Consider the following 16,610-nt stretch of genomic DNA (forward strand, 5'->3'; position numbering starts at 1 on the left):
GCCACCCCGAAGAGCAAGAAATCTTGGTGAACACTGGTAATTTATGTCTACTCCTGCCACACTTTCCCTTCAGGATTATTGGAGGCATTAGATGTTCATTTTTACTGTTACCCTTGTTTCCCATACTCTTAGAGGCTAGGTGTTAGATGCTTGTAAAAACGAGCAGCATCGGTTCTCCGGCGTTCGGCAGCTCAGAGTTTGATGGAAGGAATACTGTTAAACCATGAACCGAAACACAACAGGGTAAGTGCCCAAGACTCAGCAGCTGTGCGCTGAGAAAAGAGAAGACGGATCACACCAATTCTTCCCAGATGAAGAGGGGTCTTCACCGGAAGCTTCCCTGTGAAGGTCATCTTTCTGGGTCGTGACAAATGCATGAGCTCACCTGCTGGAGGACAGGAAGGAAGCAATCCAGATGGATATGAGAGCTTGGATAAAGGCTCGGAGCCCTGAGAGTTGCTATGGACTGAGTGTTTCTTTCCCCCACCCAACATTCATATGTTGACATCAAATCCCGAGTGGGATGATGTTTGAAGGTGGGGGTCTTTGCAGGGTAATGGGGTCATGGAGGTGGAGGGAACCCTCATGAGTGGGATTAGTGCCCTGATAAGAAGAGCCCAGAGAGCTAGCTCCTCCTTTTTCCAGGACATGAAGATACAACAAGGAGCAGACAGTTTGCAACCTAGAAGAGGGTCTCACCACACCCCAACCATGCGAACACCCAGATCTCAGACTGCCAACCTCGGGAACTGTGAGAAATCAATGTTGTTTTGTTTGTTTAGAAGACACTGGGTTATGGGTTTCAGTTAGAGCAGCATGAGCTAAGACAAGAGTGCATAGTAAGTATTTTCTGGGAAATACAAAGACCGCGAGTCCATACTGAGGATCTGTGGGAGATGACGGTGGATAGGTAGGCAGAGCCCAGACTAATGGAAACCTTCTCCATCAATGTCATAGACGGGATTTGTTTTCTTATGGAAGGATTCCTGATGCTGTGCACATGGCCTATCTTAGCCACAGAACAGCGTGGTGCGGTGGAAAGTTCCCTATCCATCTGTGTTCGATTAGTTTGTTAAATGAATGAAACTCATTAGCTCTGTGACCTTTGGTATTGAGGGTGCCGCTACTGTCATGGGTAAATGAAGGGTTGAACCAGGTAAATTTTGAAATTCTTTCAAACATTGAATTCAAGGAACATGACTCAGAGACACACTCTCCAGGATGCCTCATCCTGAGGAAAAAGACTGCCAAGCTAGTTTGACCAGATCATTTAATACACACACACACACACACACACACACACACACACCCCCCAACCCCCTGCCCCATTTCCTCAAATACCATTCCTGGCACCCACAATTTGATAATAACTACAAAAGCATAATACTTATGCAAAGTATTTGAACCGAGGCATTCTCCAACTTATCCTTTCGGCTTCAAAATTTGCAGTCCAGAGAGAAAAATGTATTTTCTATCTTTAAATCACACATTGTCCAGGTCTTTTAAATCTCAGAATTGATTATTTGACTTGAAATACGCTTTTGCTCTTGCACTATTCACAGGTGCCAAGAAGGGATTCTGAGCTAGGTATTGAGTCTGTGACTTCCAGAAGGTCTAGCCTTGATACTTGCTGTTTTATCAGGACATTGTGGGGTGCCTGGGGGGAGGGGCTTGGTCTGTGAGGCCCAACTCTTGATTTCGGTTCAGGTCATGATCTCGAGGTCATGGGATTAAGCCCCGCATAGACCTCCGCACTCAGCCGGGAGTGTGTTTGAGATTCTCTCTCTCCCTCTGCCCCTGCCCCTGCTCGGGCTCTCTCTCTCTCTCACTCTCTTTCAAACAAACAAACAAACAAACAAATAAATAAATAAAATATTTTTAAAAAGGCATTGTAATTATTATACTTTATTCTGGACTACGTGAAGTTTCTTCGTGTTAAAGTTTGATTTACCAGGCTGCTCGAAGCCCTGTGGTGCGGTGGTTAAGATTGCACATTTCAGAGACAAACTGTTTAATCTCCCAGGGCCCAGGGCCCTCAGCTGAGAAGTGGCAACCGTACAAGGTTTTTTATGAGGCAATGAGAGCAAAGCTCAGAGCAGTGCCGGGCACACGTAGGATTGTTAGCTATAGATATAGTAATTATCAAGAAGTTGGTAGTGAGAGGCACCACCAGAGATGCAGAGATGACACAAAGAGAATTGGAGTTGGAGCAGGTGGTGGGATGAGTCAGAGGCAGAAAAATCAGGTGGAGGTGGGAAGGGGGGGGGGTCTCTGAGTGCCTAGAACAATGTTATTCTTCAAAGACAATTCGAAAATCATAAAAGCCCGGTTTTCCTATATTTGGATTTGAAGAAGGGTTATTCTTCTTCCTATCAATACTGTTGGCAATAATAGTGTCACAGTCAGAAATGGATTTAGTGATGAGTTAACGAAACTTAACCTTCAGGCTTCCTCACTTGTGAGGACCCCTTCTAGATTTATTTTCATTTTAATGAGGGCTGCCCCTCCCAGTATATAAGCTTCTGGCCCCCCAAAACTGGATCTGTCCTGATCACAGAGATTGGGCAACGGGAAGGTGTGGGTAGGGCACCTGCTTGGAGGTCAGAACAGTGGTTGCTGCCTGGATAGGTTTAAGCAAATTACTTTAGCACCTGAGAACCGGGTGTCCTCATCTTTCCAAGGAGGATTATGAAAATGCCTTCTAGATAGGGCTGTTCCTCTTCGAAGATGAGATCATGTAGAACAGCACAGTAAGTATCAGTCATTATAACTGGTTTATCGTTCCCTTTGGGGCATGTGGAGGGTCTGGGTGTGCTCACTGGTGATCTGAGTAGGATTTGTCAGCCCTCCCTGTTGGACTAGCATGGTGCATCACTTTCCTTTGAATCCCTTTTCTGTCCTTTTCCCAGCATCCGGCAGCTCGTGGTAGAGACTTTCACCTAGTAAACATCATGAAGACGGTAGACATGGTGGTCATAGCTATAGGCCACTCTCCTGGCAGAAGACAGGCTGGTAAAATTTGGTTTGGGTAGACAAACTCTGAATGCTTGTTGACCAGGCTGAAGACTGAGTCAGGAAGACCCTCGGAGAGGCAGGCAGAGCCCCCTCCCAGGAAAGCTCACTCTCTCTGATGACAATGATCCGCTTCTCCACAAGAACCCCTGAGAAGGTGAATACTGGATCTGTAGCAGATCTGTGCAGAAAGCCCTATGAAGAAAGAACCTCAGGGCATGGAAAAGCTCTCTTCAAGCTTGTGTTCTTCGGGGCTTTGGACCTCAGATGGTAATGTCTGGGTCATTGAGGAGGGCTGCTCCCAAAATAACTCCCCTGATTTCGGGCCAAAACAGAGGACTTTTCTCCGTCTACGATTAATGCAGCATGTTGGGTGCCCAGCCATCCCAGAATACTTTGCACTCTTGGCATTTCCAGGTCCATTCCTTTAAAAAGTGGTCAGCCAGGCCAAGAGCCCCAAAGCTGGGAGTGAGGTTTGGTCTCCCAGACAGAAAGATTAGATTCTGGTCTTATTATGATTTTATCATGTCACATTTCAGACCCTAATTTCCAAGGCAATCTTCTTTCTTTTAAACACACACACACAGTGTATGACGAATGACTTCCACTTTAAAAATACAACGCCATGTGTGGCCACTAGAAGCTGCTCCGGAAAGGTAGCTGGCTAGTGGCCAGGTGCTGAGCTGAGCAGACCGGGGGCCCGAGAGCTGGACCACTTCTGCCCAAGCCATTTCTTCCTCCCATTTTGATCTTTGCCCCGGCGCTCAGCCAGCCTGACATCATCTCAAGGTTGTGCTCTCTGGCTCTTCCTGTCCCATTCTCCTCTCCTTTCGCAGATGTTGGACCAGCTCCCCATGCCTACATCTGCTCCCCACACTTTATCATTCACAGGCATTTCCTTTCTGCATCTAATCTCATCTCAGTGTCTGCTTTCTGGAACGCCACACTGATGCACCACAAATTCTATTTTTAATGACTTACAAATCTCAGAGTGAAGACCCTGGTGGTTAGGCTGATATTTGAGGATATGTGGCTGCAAACCCAAGTAGCCCCATAGAAGCAATGCTATGTTGGGTGAAGTGGTTGGGTTCCTGGAGGAAATACTGGTAATATCCACTCTAAACCTTACTGGGAAGGGAACCCACAAACTGAAGGAATGTGCCCAATATGGCCAGACCTTCACATTTTGGGTTTGAGTACCTTTTGAAAAAGATGACCATTGATGGAAAGGGGGGCATGAGAAGAAGGGGGGAAGAGAAGGGAAGTAGAGAATCTGGATATGGAGACTGGGAAGGGTAGACATGATCCAGTATCCTTGCAAGGGGCTCAAGATCACACTTGGAAAAGATGGCTGGCCATTCTCAGAGAAACTTAGAATTTTGTTTTTAAGTTTTTAAAAAAATTTTATTTGTTTATTTTCAAGAGAGTGAGAGCACAAGAAGGGGGAGGGGCTAAGGGAGAGGGAGAAGTGGACTATCCACTGAGCAGGGAGCCCCACATGGGGCTCGATCCCAGGACCCTGGGGTCATGACCTGAGCTGAAGGCAGTTGCTCAACCGACTGAGCCACCCAGGGGCTCCAAGAGAAACTTGGATCTTAAATACCTCGGGAAGGAAATAAAATTCTAGGGGCTTATACTCATAGGGAGAAACTCCTGGTGTAAGATTTCTCATACCATGAATGGGTGGCAGTGGGATGCTCTGGGGATAGCACCATGTTTTGTTAAGTGCTTTTCATAGACTTTGGAATTTTATTTTCATTTTTCTAGTAAAGCAACACTAATGATATCGCTTTGCATATCTGCCACCAGTTCTGGAGTGGATTATTTCAATAGCTAACTTTAGCCTTGAGGGTCTCTCAGTGGTAGACTTTTGTTTGGCCCCTGATGGGACCATCCTTTGTCGGGCAGGACTGTTCTGCACCTTCCAGGCCATCCAATGTCCCTGGCCCGTGTCCACTAAATTCCAGGTGCGCCCCACCTACTAGTCATTGTGACAACTGGAAAACATTCCTTGTATTTCCAAATGCCCTCCCCTGGTTCAGGAATGTGGTACGACGTCTGGTTGAAAAAAAAAAGCAATTGCCACTAAGCGGATAAAGTCATAATGGGACATGGGGTGGGGAGAGGGTTGACTCCATGGTTCCCACATGTTCTCTCTCTCTCTCTTTCACTGGAATAAAAGTTCCTGAAGGACAAGGACAACAATATGTCACTTTTGTCCCTTGCGCTCACATGGCGCCTACCACCTAATGGCCGGTTGTAGCTATGGGACCAGGCACGCTGGAGTTTAAATTCCATCTTGGACACTCACAAGCTATTGTGACATTAGTCACTTCCGTTTTCTTCTCTGTAAAATGGAGATGAGAGTACCAACGAGGGGCGCCTGGGTGACTCAGTTGGTTAAGTGTTGGCTCAGGTAGTGATCTCGCGGTCATGGGATTGAGCCCCAGGTCTGGTTCTGCACTCAGCAGGGAGTCTGCTTCAGATTCTCTCTCCCTCTGCCCCTCCCCTGTTCATGCAGGCTCACTCGCTCTCTCTAAAATAAATAAATAAAATTTAAAAATCTAAAAAAAAAAACTATCAATGAAATGATGTGTGTAAAGCTATAGGTATAGTGCCGGGGGAAAAAAGTCTTTGATGAATAGGATTTACTACTTCTACCACTAGTACTATTACTACAGTGTTGTTAGTGGCCTAAACCTATAGAAATCAGAAGCAGCAAACATTCTTTCTTTCCAGGAAGAGCTCCACTATCATTGCATAAATTGGAACTCATTCTGTTACAAGTGACTTAAATAAACCGAGTTGGGCTGGCGTAAGCCAAACAAGAATTTATGGATTCACATAATTTAAAAGGCCAGGGCAGGATTCAGAGCGCAAGTGAGGGCTCTGGGTCAGAACTGATCTGCTTGTCCTGGCTCCACCTTCCACTGTGTTGGCTTCATTCTCCCCCTTCCCTCGGGGGTCCAGGCAGCTCTACACTTGTCCTACATGGCAGCCCCAGGGGGCTGATCTTCTCAAGTTGAAGTCCACTGGGAAACTCCTGCAAGGCCCTGAGCCTCAATCTGATAGAGTTCGTTCATTTCATGGGTATTCAACCCCAACTTGGCCACGTGAGCGGCCAAGCCCAGGGGAAGCACCCCTTTGCTCTGGTTCAGGAGCACGTGGCCCACGCCGGACGACGCGGACTCAGGATAGGAAAAGCAAGGGCACCCAGGTGAAGTCTTTGGAAGGAGAGACAGTGGATATCAGGGAGATAACTGACAAATGTCCACTAGACTCAAAGAGTCGTTGGAGTTTGTGATTAGTGAAATTCAGGAAGGAAATTCTTTGGAGAGAAAGCAATATAATGCAAACTCCGGGTAAATCAAATACCTCAGTCTTGTTGGGCCCCTTGGAAAAAATATTTGGTAACTGTGAGATTGAATAAAATGTTTTCATGCACAAGATTCTATTTTGGCATTCACAAGGGATGGGTATGAATTGACAGTTCTCTGAATAAAAGAGTATTCACAATGGGACCCCCAAGACGGGATTCTGTATACGTACCTAGGATTAGGGTACAGAACTAAGGTTCTGTGCATGAAAGCATTTTATTTTATTTTATTTTTTTCCCCTTTCACCATTTCCTATTTTTTTTCACTGCTTGTTGGACGTTGTGGCAGAAAACCAAAGCCATGGTGACATTAGCCAGGTCTGGGTTGTCGTTCTCACTCACCATCAAACCAGGGCCTGCCTGGCCTAGCTTGCTCCTGGAAGGTGTGTGTGCTGAAACAGGGGCCTCAGGGTTTGCTGGGTCGGATACACTATGTGGACGACTGCCCCGTGATGGGCCAACGATGGAAGGCACAAATGTCTGTGCAGCGTTTGCACAGGTCACACATTTCCAGAACCAGGCTGGGAGGACCCGAGAATTCTCAGTTTAAATTGCACCATGAAGGGCCCTGGGAGGAACCCAGGGAAAGCCTGTTTCTCCCTAAAGAGCTGCTTCTCCTGTAACTGGTTAACTTATTTACACGACAACAGAAATTGAGTAAGGTCCTATGACTAAAGCAGACGTTGACATCCTCATCAGAATCCTTCCTATTTCTGGTGAAGGACTGAGAAGAGGCCCCTAAGCCAGCTGAGGACAGAAGCCCTTCCAAACTCTGAGGCCATTTTTAGATTCTGGGACAGAGATGACATCTTTGACAAGAGGAGAGACGAGTCCAACAGACAGTGACGTCTGTTTCTACATACACAATCTCTATCAATTGGCCTTTGTACTCTTCCGTGAGTTTTCCACTGAGAGATGCCAATTAGACATGACTGACCTCCACCGCCATTACCCCCCGCGCCCCGTTGTCAGGATCTCCTTATCTCCTTTCTATCCAACTGAGGGTCAGATCTTGTCTTCTGGCTTGTCTCCACACCTTTGCTCTGAGGTCTTAGCTGGCTTTGCCTCAGTCTTCAGGTCAGACACCCCAAGGACAATTTAGAGATCAAGCCTCGCTTGTCAGACACTGGTTTCCTTTAGCCTCTTTTGCTGTCTTGTGCCTCAGGGGCTCTGAGGAAGCTGGATGTGGGGGAGCACGAGTCTCCTTTGTGAGCTGTGACACTGTCTTGAGAGTGGAACCCAGGCATTGACCTGGTCCATGTTCCCCCAACCATGTGTCTTATTCTACAGGATGAGGAAGCCCTTGGGACGTCCTGTCAGGTCATTTTCTGCTAGTGAGTGACCACAGTTTTCAAATACTAATTAATGTCTCATCACTGGACAGAGGGTAGGTGCCATCCCAACTCTCAGGCAAACCCCTTTCCAGATAACCCCAGTGGAGCCCACAGGAATGAGTTCATTTCCCAGAAGGGTTTCTTTACCTAAACAGTAACTCCTTGTTTGGGGGGAATAAAGCGAGAAATGCCTTTGGAGTGTCTCTCCTCAAGCTTCTAGAAAGCCAGGCTTCTGCATGCTGAGGGGGCTTCCAAGCTGTTCATACACGAGTTGCTCTGGGCAGGCTAGAGGCCTGTTTGATAGTCTGAGGTCTGGCAAAGATTTAGCTCGAAGAGGTCACCAAGAGGTCATGGTCTCCATGATTTCCTCTGTTATTTATCTCCGGCTTGTGGTATTGGAGGCTGCCTTTGATAGAAGGCCTTTCTACCACAACGGCAGTGAATCAAGCATTTCAGGGCTTTGGTTTGAGGTGAAGGGTTGGCTTCTAGCGCCGTGAGGTGTCACTGAGTAAATCTGAGAGTGTCTCATTCTGTCCTCCTCTGGCGAGCAACTTCATTTCTGGGGCTTCACCGGCGACGTTTCCCAGGCCCGGCTCAGGAGAGGAAGCGTCTTGGTGAAGTTGGCAGTTTTTCTTTGAGTAATTTCATTCTCGGTTCCTTGGGAGATGCTTCTTTCGCCGTGAGAGGGAGAAGAGAGCCTTTCTCAGGCCTGCAGGGAGCATCTCTGCCCTCTGGACAGTTCGAGACTCCCCAGCCTGGCCACTGATGCCACCTGGGCTCTGGATTTCTCTTCTCAGCATCAACAGAACTTCCAGGTGGCTCACAAGCCAGCCACAGGGACATCCCTGCTCTGGAAAGCTCAGCAGCCTCTCGGGTCCCCAGAGCACCGGGAGGATTTTCTCAGATCCTGTCATGTGTCCTGGTGTGTGCCCCGTCCTGTTCCATGCTGATTTCAGACACCTGTTCTCGCCCATCTGGGGCAGAAAAGCAGGGCTTGCATAGGATTTCGATCTGACGCGAGGGGCCTGAATCAAATACCCAGCACTTTGGCCCTGAAAATTGGTTGCATTACTGTTCTTGTTCCCTCAAACAGAGACATCCGGGCCCTTTCTGTGAGACTTGCCCCCCTCTGCCACCGAATGTGGACCGAGACAGTGTGCTGGGCTGTGCCCTGTCTATCCGAGGAAGGAATGGGCCACGTGCAGCCACCACTGCCATCTGTGGGAGAGGACAGCTCTGGGCACCGCCAGAAGGGCAGTGCATAAGGACAGGGAGGCACCCAGTAAGGCAAGTCCCCAGAACATCTTGTCCCTTCTCATGGCAGTCGACCTGCCCGGCCACCCTGTCCCTCCAAGTCTGGACACATGCAGAACCGTTGGGCTAAACCGGACCAGAGAACAAGGGTGTATTTCACAGGCCGTATTTCATGGCTCTGTTTTTCTAGATGAAACCCAGCTCGCATAGTGACCCCGGGCGCCGAAGCCAATGTATTACGAAATTATGGCCACTCTTCACCGTGTGTCAGCATTCTCGATCTTTTCTTTCTGGTATTTAAAAAAAAAAAAAAACAAAAAAACAAAAAAACAAAAAAATACTTCTTGGCTCGCTAAATTGAGATTACAAACCATGTCTGAGTCACAGCCCATATTTTGAAAAGCAACACGGTACTGGTACATAAAGCAGCATCCAGGAAACTTATGTGATCTAGGTCCCAGGGCCCTTCTCTTGAGAATTCTAGTTCAGCCTCAGGGCCCCAGGGCTGCATTTTATGCTCGCCTCACTCGAATTGGACCATGCTGAGGGCAGGAAATTTTGATCCCTGATCTACCCCCACGTGTTTTGAATGGAGGCCCCTTTGGTGGATGTTGGTTGAATAAATGAACCAATGGAAAAACAGTGATTTAGACTTGTGCCCCAGCGATTACTGCTGTGTCTGGCATGCTTTTTAATTCTTTCTTTTTTTTTTGGTGGGGTCACATTTTACTTGAATATAGTTTCAAGCTTATAGAAATAAAGAACCCCATTTATTTATCTTTCACCTAAATTTCTAGTTTAGTCTCTTTTGCATATTCTCGATCTCCTTTCTATCCATCCGTTTAGATATCTATCATCTATCAATTATCTATCATCTGTCTATCAATGATCTATTTATCTATGTGTCTATCACCTATCTATCAGCCTTAACTAATATTTTTTTTTCTTTTGAACCATCTAAGAGTTCATTGTAGACAAAATGACCCTTTACCGCTCAAGAAACGAAATCTTGCCATTTGCAAAGACATGGATGGAACTAGAGGCTATTATGCTAAACGGAGTAAGTCCATTAGAGAAAGACAATTATCATATGATCTCACTGATGGGAGGAATTTGAGAAACAAGACAGAGGATCAAGGGGGAAGGGAGGGAAAAATGAAATAAGATGAAACCAGAGAGGGAGACAAATCATGGAAGACTCTTCATCTCAGGAAACAAACTGAGGGTTGCTGGAGGGGTGGGAGTGGGAGGGATAGGGTGACTGGGGGATGGACACTGGGGAGGGTATGTGCTATGGTTGAGTTCTATGAATTGTGTAAGACTGCTAAACATAGACCTGTACCCCTGAAGCAAATAATACATTAGATGTTAGTAAAAAACAAATACTCAGTATGTATTTTCTAAGAATGCAAACATTCCCTCCTGCAAGTTACAGTGTGAGGCCCCCCAGACCAGAGGCTAACTGCCAGCTAACTAAACAGTGGGCAAGGCTAATCTCCAAGTGACTCCGTCCTCTCTCCCAGCCTCATCCAGCACACTTCCCCTTGGATCTGTATTACTGTCTCAGATTTTATAACGCAAATAATCAGATGGTCTCTAGTCTCAGCATTTGCCTTGAGATCCCATATGGAAGCAAGCTTAAGTCTTCTAATCCGGGGATTCCCAAGGCCAGAAATTATCTGCCTGCTGCCTCTGAAGGTGCTGGGGAAATTCAAATCAAATGCAAATGTCCAGACCTCAGGCCCAGAGCTTCGGTTCGCGTAGATGGAGGTCTGTGCCCCTCCCCTAGATGGCCCCCGTCAGCCAGGCCTGGCAAGCACAGTTCTCATGGTCCCAACTGGTGGTCACCCAGCCTCTGCAGGGGCGGTTCCCGGGGTGGTAGACAGAAGCCCCCAGAGACCTGCTCCATGCTGGGAATTTCTGCTTGTTGCAAGTGCTTTCCTGATACTCCTCCCTTCACTTGCTCTCCCGCTGCTCCTGGTCCTGGTTCTGCCCTTCGAAGCACCTTAAAGCAAGGTCAACTGGCTGCCTGGCTGGCTCATCGTAAAGCCATGGAAAAAATATAAAATAGAGAAAAAAAGCGAAAGTATAAAAATCACTCAAAATCCCACCGCCACGAACACCTTGTTAAGATTTCAGTATAGTTCCTTTGGTCTTCATACATGTCTACACGTAAAGGTACATTCTACACACCGTGTGTTTTAAGAGAATCAAGATCATAATATGTTGGTCTGAATGTTATGTATTTTGGGTTTCTTCTCTTAACAATACATCATAAGAATTATTCCAGATAGGCAAACTTTTCAAGTGACTGCATTTCACGTCTCTGTTTTGATCTGTTGGAATTTATTCAAACATATGTTTGTGTTGACTTAGGTTGTTTCCAGTTTTTCCGCTATGAAAACTAATGCCGGAAATGCACATATCGCAAATAAGTCATTGTCTGCATCCTTGATGATTCCTTTGAGCCAGATTCTCAGAAGTGTGATGACTGAGTCAAAAAACATGCTTAAGAAACCACATTGGATACACACTGTCAGCTGTGAACATTTTAACTCCTGTCCCTTTTGATCGCTTTTTAGAATTTAGTAATTTTTTAAAAGATGCCACTTTGCATTTCACCATGGTCTTTAACCCGCATGCTTTTGTTTACTCATGAAGCAGAACGAGATTGTGTGTAAATATATATACATATATATATATATATATGTACATATATATATGTAAGTGTGCACTATTTATACATACTTGTATATAAAGTATATATTTACACTCACGTACGCATGTATACACACATCCATACCCATGTGTATATATTCTGATTACTTAGGCAAAACATGTTTATATATACTGCTTTGTGTGGGTATTTTGTTCCTCTTTTTTGGCCGTTTCTGTTAAATCGGATGTTAAGTGGGAAAGAAATATAGTGAGACAGGGGGCCTCACTCTCATACATTTGTAAATGGCCTTCTCCCCCTTTTGTAAGAAATAAATTTCTTCTTCTTTCCTTTTTTAAAAATCGTGATAAAATATACACAACATACAAGTTACCATGTTTAAGTGCTCAGTTCTGTGGCATTAAGTACACTGATGTTGTTCTATAACCATCACATCACTAACCTGTAATTTTTCATCCTCCCTAACTAAAGCTCTGCATACGCTAAACGCTAGCCCCCCATTCCTTCCTCCCCGCCAGCGCCCAGCAACCACCATCTGTCTGTATCTATGAATTGGACTCCTCTAGATACCTCTTCTAAGCGATATCCGACGTACTTCATGATTGGCTTCTTTCACTCAGTATAAGATCTTCACGTTTTCATCCAGGGGGTAACTTGGGTCAGCATTTCCTTCCCTGCTGAGGTGCCATGATTTTCCATGGTATGCAGACACGGTGTGTTTATGCCTTCATCCATCATGGAAGGAAGGTTCTTCTACCTTTTGGCTCTTGTGAATCAGGCAACCATGAACTTGGCTGTACACACACTTATTTCAGTCCCCGCTTTCTCTCCTTCAGCGTATATGCCCAGAAGAAGGATTGCTGGGCCGTGTGGTAATTCTATGTTTCAGGTTTTGAGGACCCACTATGCCGTGTCCCACCATGGCTGTCCCATACTACCTACGCTCCCACCGGCAGTGCACAAGGGTTCCAATTTCTCCGCATCCTCACCAGTATGTGTTACTTTCTGGTATGTTTTGCCTTTGTTTGTTTGTTTGTTTGTTTGTTTGTTGCTAGTAGCCATCTAGTGGATGTCAGGTGGTATCTCATGGTGGTTATTTGCTTTTTCAATCAAATAAAATATGACAGCTTGCCCTGATTTCCAGCAGCTGGAGGGGAAAGTCCATCTGTCATTTGGTGGGTGTGGGAGGGGCTTTGCAGACACTGCTCTCCCCACTTCTAGAATCACGCCAGCCCTTGGTGCTAGGAAATTAGAGGAATGGTCTCTAACCCAACACCACCACAATGACCTGACAGCAACCTGTCTACACTCAGGGGCTCTTGCTTCCTGGGAAACTGTAGACCGAGTGGTCAGGGTTCTGGCTCTACAGATGGTCTGGCCACCTCCTTAAGGGTCTGCCACTAAGGAGGTTTTCCAGTTCCATCCCCGTCCCAACATGGACCCACCTTCTTTACTCATGAGAACCCTTCAATGAACTGGCTTTAAGGTACTCTGCATAATATTTCTCTTTTATTAATTTTCAAATTATTGATTATTTAAAACAGGGAGAGGACAGAAAAAATGCATCATATTCCCTTGAACTCACAACTCAGTTTTAATACATGTTAACATTATGCCTTGTAAAAACGCTTATGTAAGCACGAAAGGGACACGTGCAAACGTATGGTTGCAATAGTAAAAATTTAAAACAAATCAATGTCCATCAGTGGGGAAATGGACAAATGAAGTCACAGATTCATTAAATGGAAGAGTGTACATTAATGAATATGGATGAACCAGATCTAAGCATATTAACATGGAAAAATATTAAATACAGAACGGGGGAAGTTCTAAATAACATAAACAATATACTGTAATTAAAAAGCTAAGAGAACACGACCATATTTTTATGAAAACATAAAGTCAAAGTATAAATATATAGGAGTAATAAACAATTTTAAAAACCATATAAGTAATAAAAAATAAATTAATAAAAATTTTAAAATATGGGAGTAGTCTCCTTGTGAGGGAAGGGAGAGACTAAGAGGGAACAGATAGGACTTTTAGCTGTATAATTTATAATGCTTAAAAAAAAAAGAAAGAAAATGTCAAAATTTTAAACTTTTTTTTCCCAAAGACTTTTTATTTATTCCTTCGAGACAGAGAGAGAGAGCATGAGTAGGGGAGAGGGGCAGAGGGAGAGAGGCAGAGGGAGAGGGAGAAGCAAACTCCCCATTGAGCAGATAATACACTTCTACTATAAATCATTTTAAAGTAATGTTTTAATAATTGATCTGTAAACTTAGCTTTTTCTTTCTGAGAGTTTTAAATATTTATCTACATTTTCCTCTATTTTTTTTAAGGGGGAGTGCATATTGTTTATATTTACCCATTTAATCCATCTGGAAATTATCATAATGCATGGTATAAGGATAGAATCATATCTGATTTCTTTTTTCCCTCCCTCCCTTCCTTCCTTCCTACCTGCCAAAGAGCTAGCCAAATTTCCTAAATCGTTTGTTAAATAATTTGTTCTTTCTCGTTGCTTTTGAATGCTCCTTTTATCACACTGAGTGCTTTTACAGCCATTATTTTCATTGATTTGTGTTAATTCTAGAATGAATGGTAAACTTCTTTATTTATCTAATTTTATAATATGTCGTAATAGCCGATAAGTCCCATGTTTATTACCTTCTTGCTCATAAACTATTAGCCATTTTTACCCGTTAATTTCTTGATGAACTTTAGAATTTTTTTGTGTGTTAACAATGTCCATTGTGATTATGTTTAATTCACAAATTAATTAGAGGAAAATGAAAAAACTAATAATATTTACTATTCCCCTTTATGGACATGGTATATCTTCCTCCTTATTCAAATTTTTAAAAAATATCATTCAGCAAAATTTCAAAAACATTTCCCTTTATAAATTCTGGATATATCTTCTCAGATATATTCCTTTGTATTCTATGTTTTTTGTTAATAAAAATATATAAAGATATATTTACATTGATTATTATACCATCTAGGAAAACTATTGGTCTTTGAATATTTGTAATTCAGCCTTTCTAGCTACTTCTCATTAATTCCAGAAATTAGTTCACCTGAGTCTTCTAGGAGTGTAATCATATTAATGGCAATCGTAACTATTTTGTCTTTTTTTTTTTTAAAGATTTTATTTATTTATGAGACAGAGAGAGAGTATGCAAACAGGGGGAGGAGCAAAAGGAGAGGGACAAGCAGACTCTATGCTGGGCCCTGAGCCCAAAGTGAGGCTCCATCTCAGGACCCTGAGATCAAGACCTGAGGCGAAACCAAGAGTCAGAAGCTTAACACACTGAGCACGCCCCCGCATTTTGTCTCTCTTTCCCTGTGTTCATATTGTTTAAAATACGTTCTATGTTTTAAGGCATTCCCTAGAAATTTGAAAACATTGATGTGAGGACTTCTTCCCAATTTAATGTGGATGGTTCCAGCGATTTGTTCTTTTTTTTCTATGAGATGTATATATATATTTTTTTGCATTAAAATTTTTTTTTTATTTTCAGTGTTCCAGATTTCATTGTTTGTGCACCACACCCAGTGCTCCATGCAATATGCGCCCTCCACAATACCCACCACCAGACAGTGATTTGTTCTTTTTTTTTTTTTTTTATAATTTTATTTTTTATAAACATATATATATATATATTTTTCCCCCAGGGGTACAGGTCTGTGAATCTCCACGTTTACAAACTTCACAGCACTCACCATAGCACATACCCTACCCAATGTCCATAACCCCCCCCAACCCCCCTCTGCCCAGCAACCCTCAGTTTGTTTTGTGAGATTAAGAGTCACTTATGGTTTGTCTCCCTCCCAATCCCAACTTGTTTCATTTACCCTTCTCCTACCACATTAACCCCCCATGTTGCATCTCCTCTCCCTCATATCAGGGAGATCATATGATAGTTGTCTTTCTCCGATTGACTTATTTCGCTAAGCATGATACCCTCTGGTTCCATCCATGTTGTTGCAAATGGCAAGATTTCATTTCTTTTGATGGCTGCATAGTATTCCATTGTATATATATACCACATCTTCTTTATCCATTCGTCTGTTGATGGACATCTAGGTTCTTTCCATGTGATTTGTTCTTAATTGCGATGTTTGTTATGGTTTTAGAATAACCTATCCCTCTAAGGGGGCCCCCTTTTCTGAGTTTACCATAAGCCTTTACCAGTAATCTATGTTCCTTTTATGACATAATTTTCAGCATTTATTGAAATAATCTTTATTTTTATTTTTGCAACTAGGAACACAGATTTTTTTTAATTTTGTATTATTTTTTCATTTTATTTATTTATTTATTATTATTTATTTTATTATTTTTTGTTTTTATTATTTCAACACAGATTATCGAATGAATGGATTTCCTAATTATAAGCACATTCTCTTAGATCTTTCTTAGAACTTACTTTTCTCAAATGAGTGACACTTGCTGATTTTTTTTCTCCACCGTGGTCTTGGTACCACTGACATTTTGTTTTCTGACAACCTTCTGGTTTGCAGCAAATAGTCTGTTTTCCAAAGGGTAAATAAACATGGCCTATTGTAATGGTTAAAACAGTGTGAGTTTGAGGTTGTGACCCTCGGATAGAAGTGAGTGCTATACTAGGTCTAACTCTTGTCACCTTTAAATCAATTCTAATAAAAGAAGACCAAGAGAGTGAAAATATAAGCCAATAAGCCTTCATTGCCTATTGTTGGTAGGACATAAACCATTGAGCAGAATTCGCTGCCATGTGAGCTGTACTGTTTGCGTGGGGAAAACATCGCCTCCCCCACTCTGGCATGCAGTATGCTCACACAAACACACCAACCCAGAAGAAATGGGCCCTGGTGCATGCTGTCTTTCTAGAAGCTTCTCTTGGCTTTTTTAGAATGTAGTACTCATTGTCATTTAGATGGTTCCTTCTTTTAATCATTGAATTATTCA

General features: G+C 43.6%; 1 protein-coding gene across 1 annotated transcript in view; it reads right to left on the reverse strand.

The window, feature by feature from the left end:
• Positions 1-4,549: 4,549 nt before the first annotated feature.
• The window catches only part of RNLS (renalase, FAD dependent amine oxidase), a 269,551-nt gene continuing 257,490 nt past the window's right edge, over positions 4,550-16,610 (reverse strand). The window contains exon 9 of the mRNA XM_032883033.1: positions 4,550-4,587. The gene's annotated coding sequence lies outside the window, so the exon portion shown is untranslated. The remainder of the gene's footprint in view (positions 4,588-16,610) is intronic.

The sequence above is a fragment of the Lontra canadensis genome, unplaced genomic scaffold (genome assembly GCF_010015895.1).
Source record: "Lontra canadensis isolate GAN:19392208 unplaced genomic scaffold, GSC_riverotter_1.0 scaffold85, whole genome shotgun sequence".
In the NCBI taxonomy this organism is placed as follows: Eukaryota; Metazoa; Chordata; class Mammalia; order Carnivora; family Mustelidae; genus Lontra; species Lontra canadensis.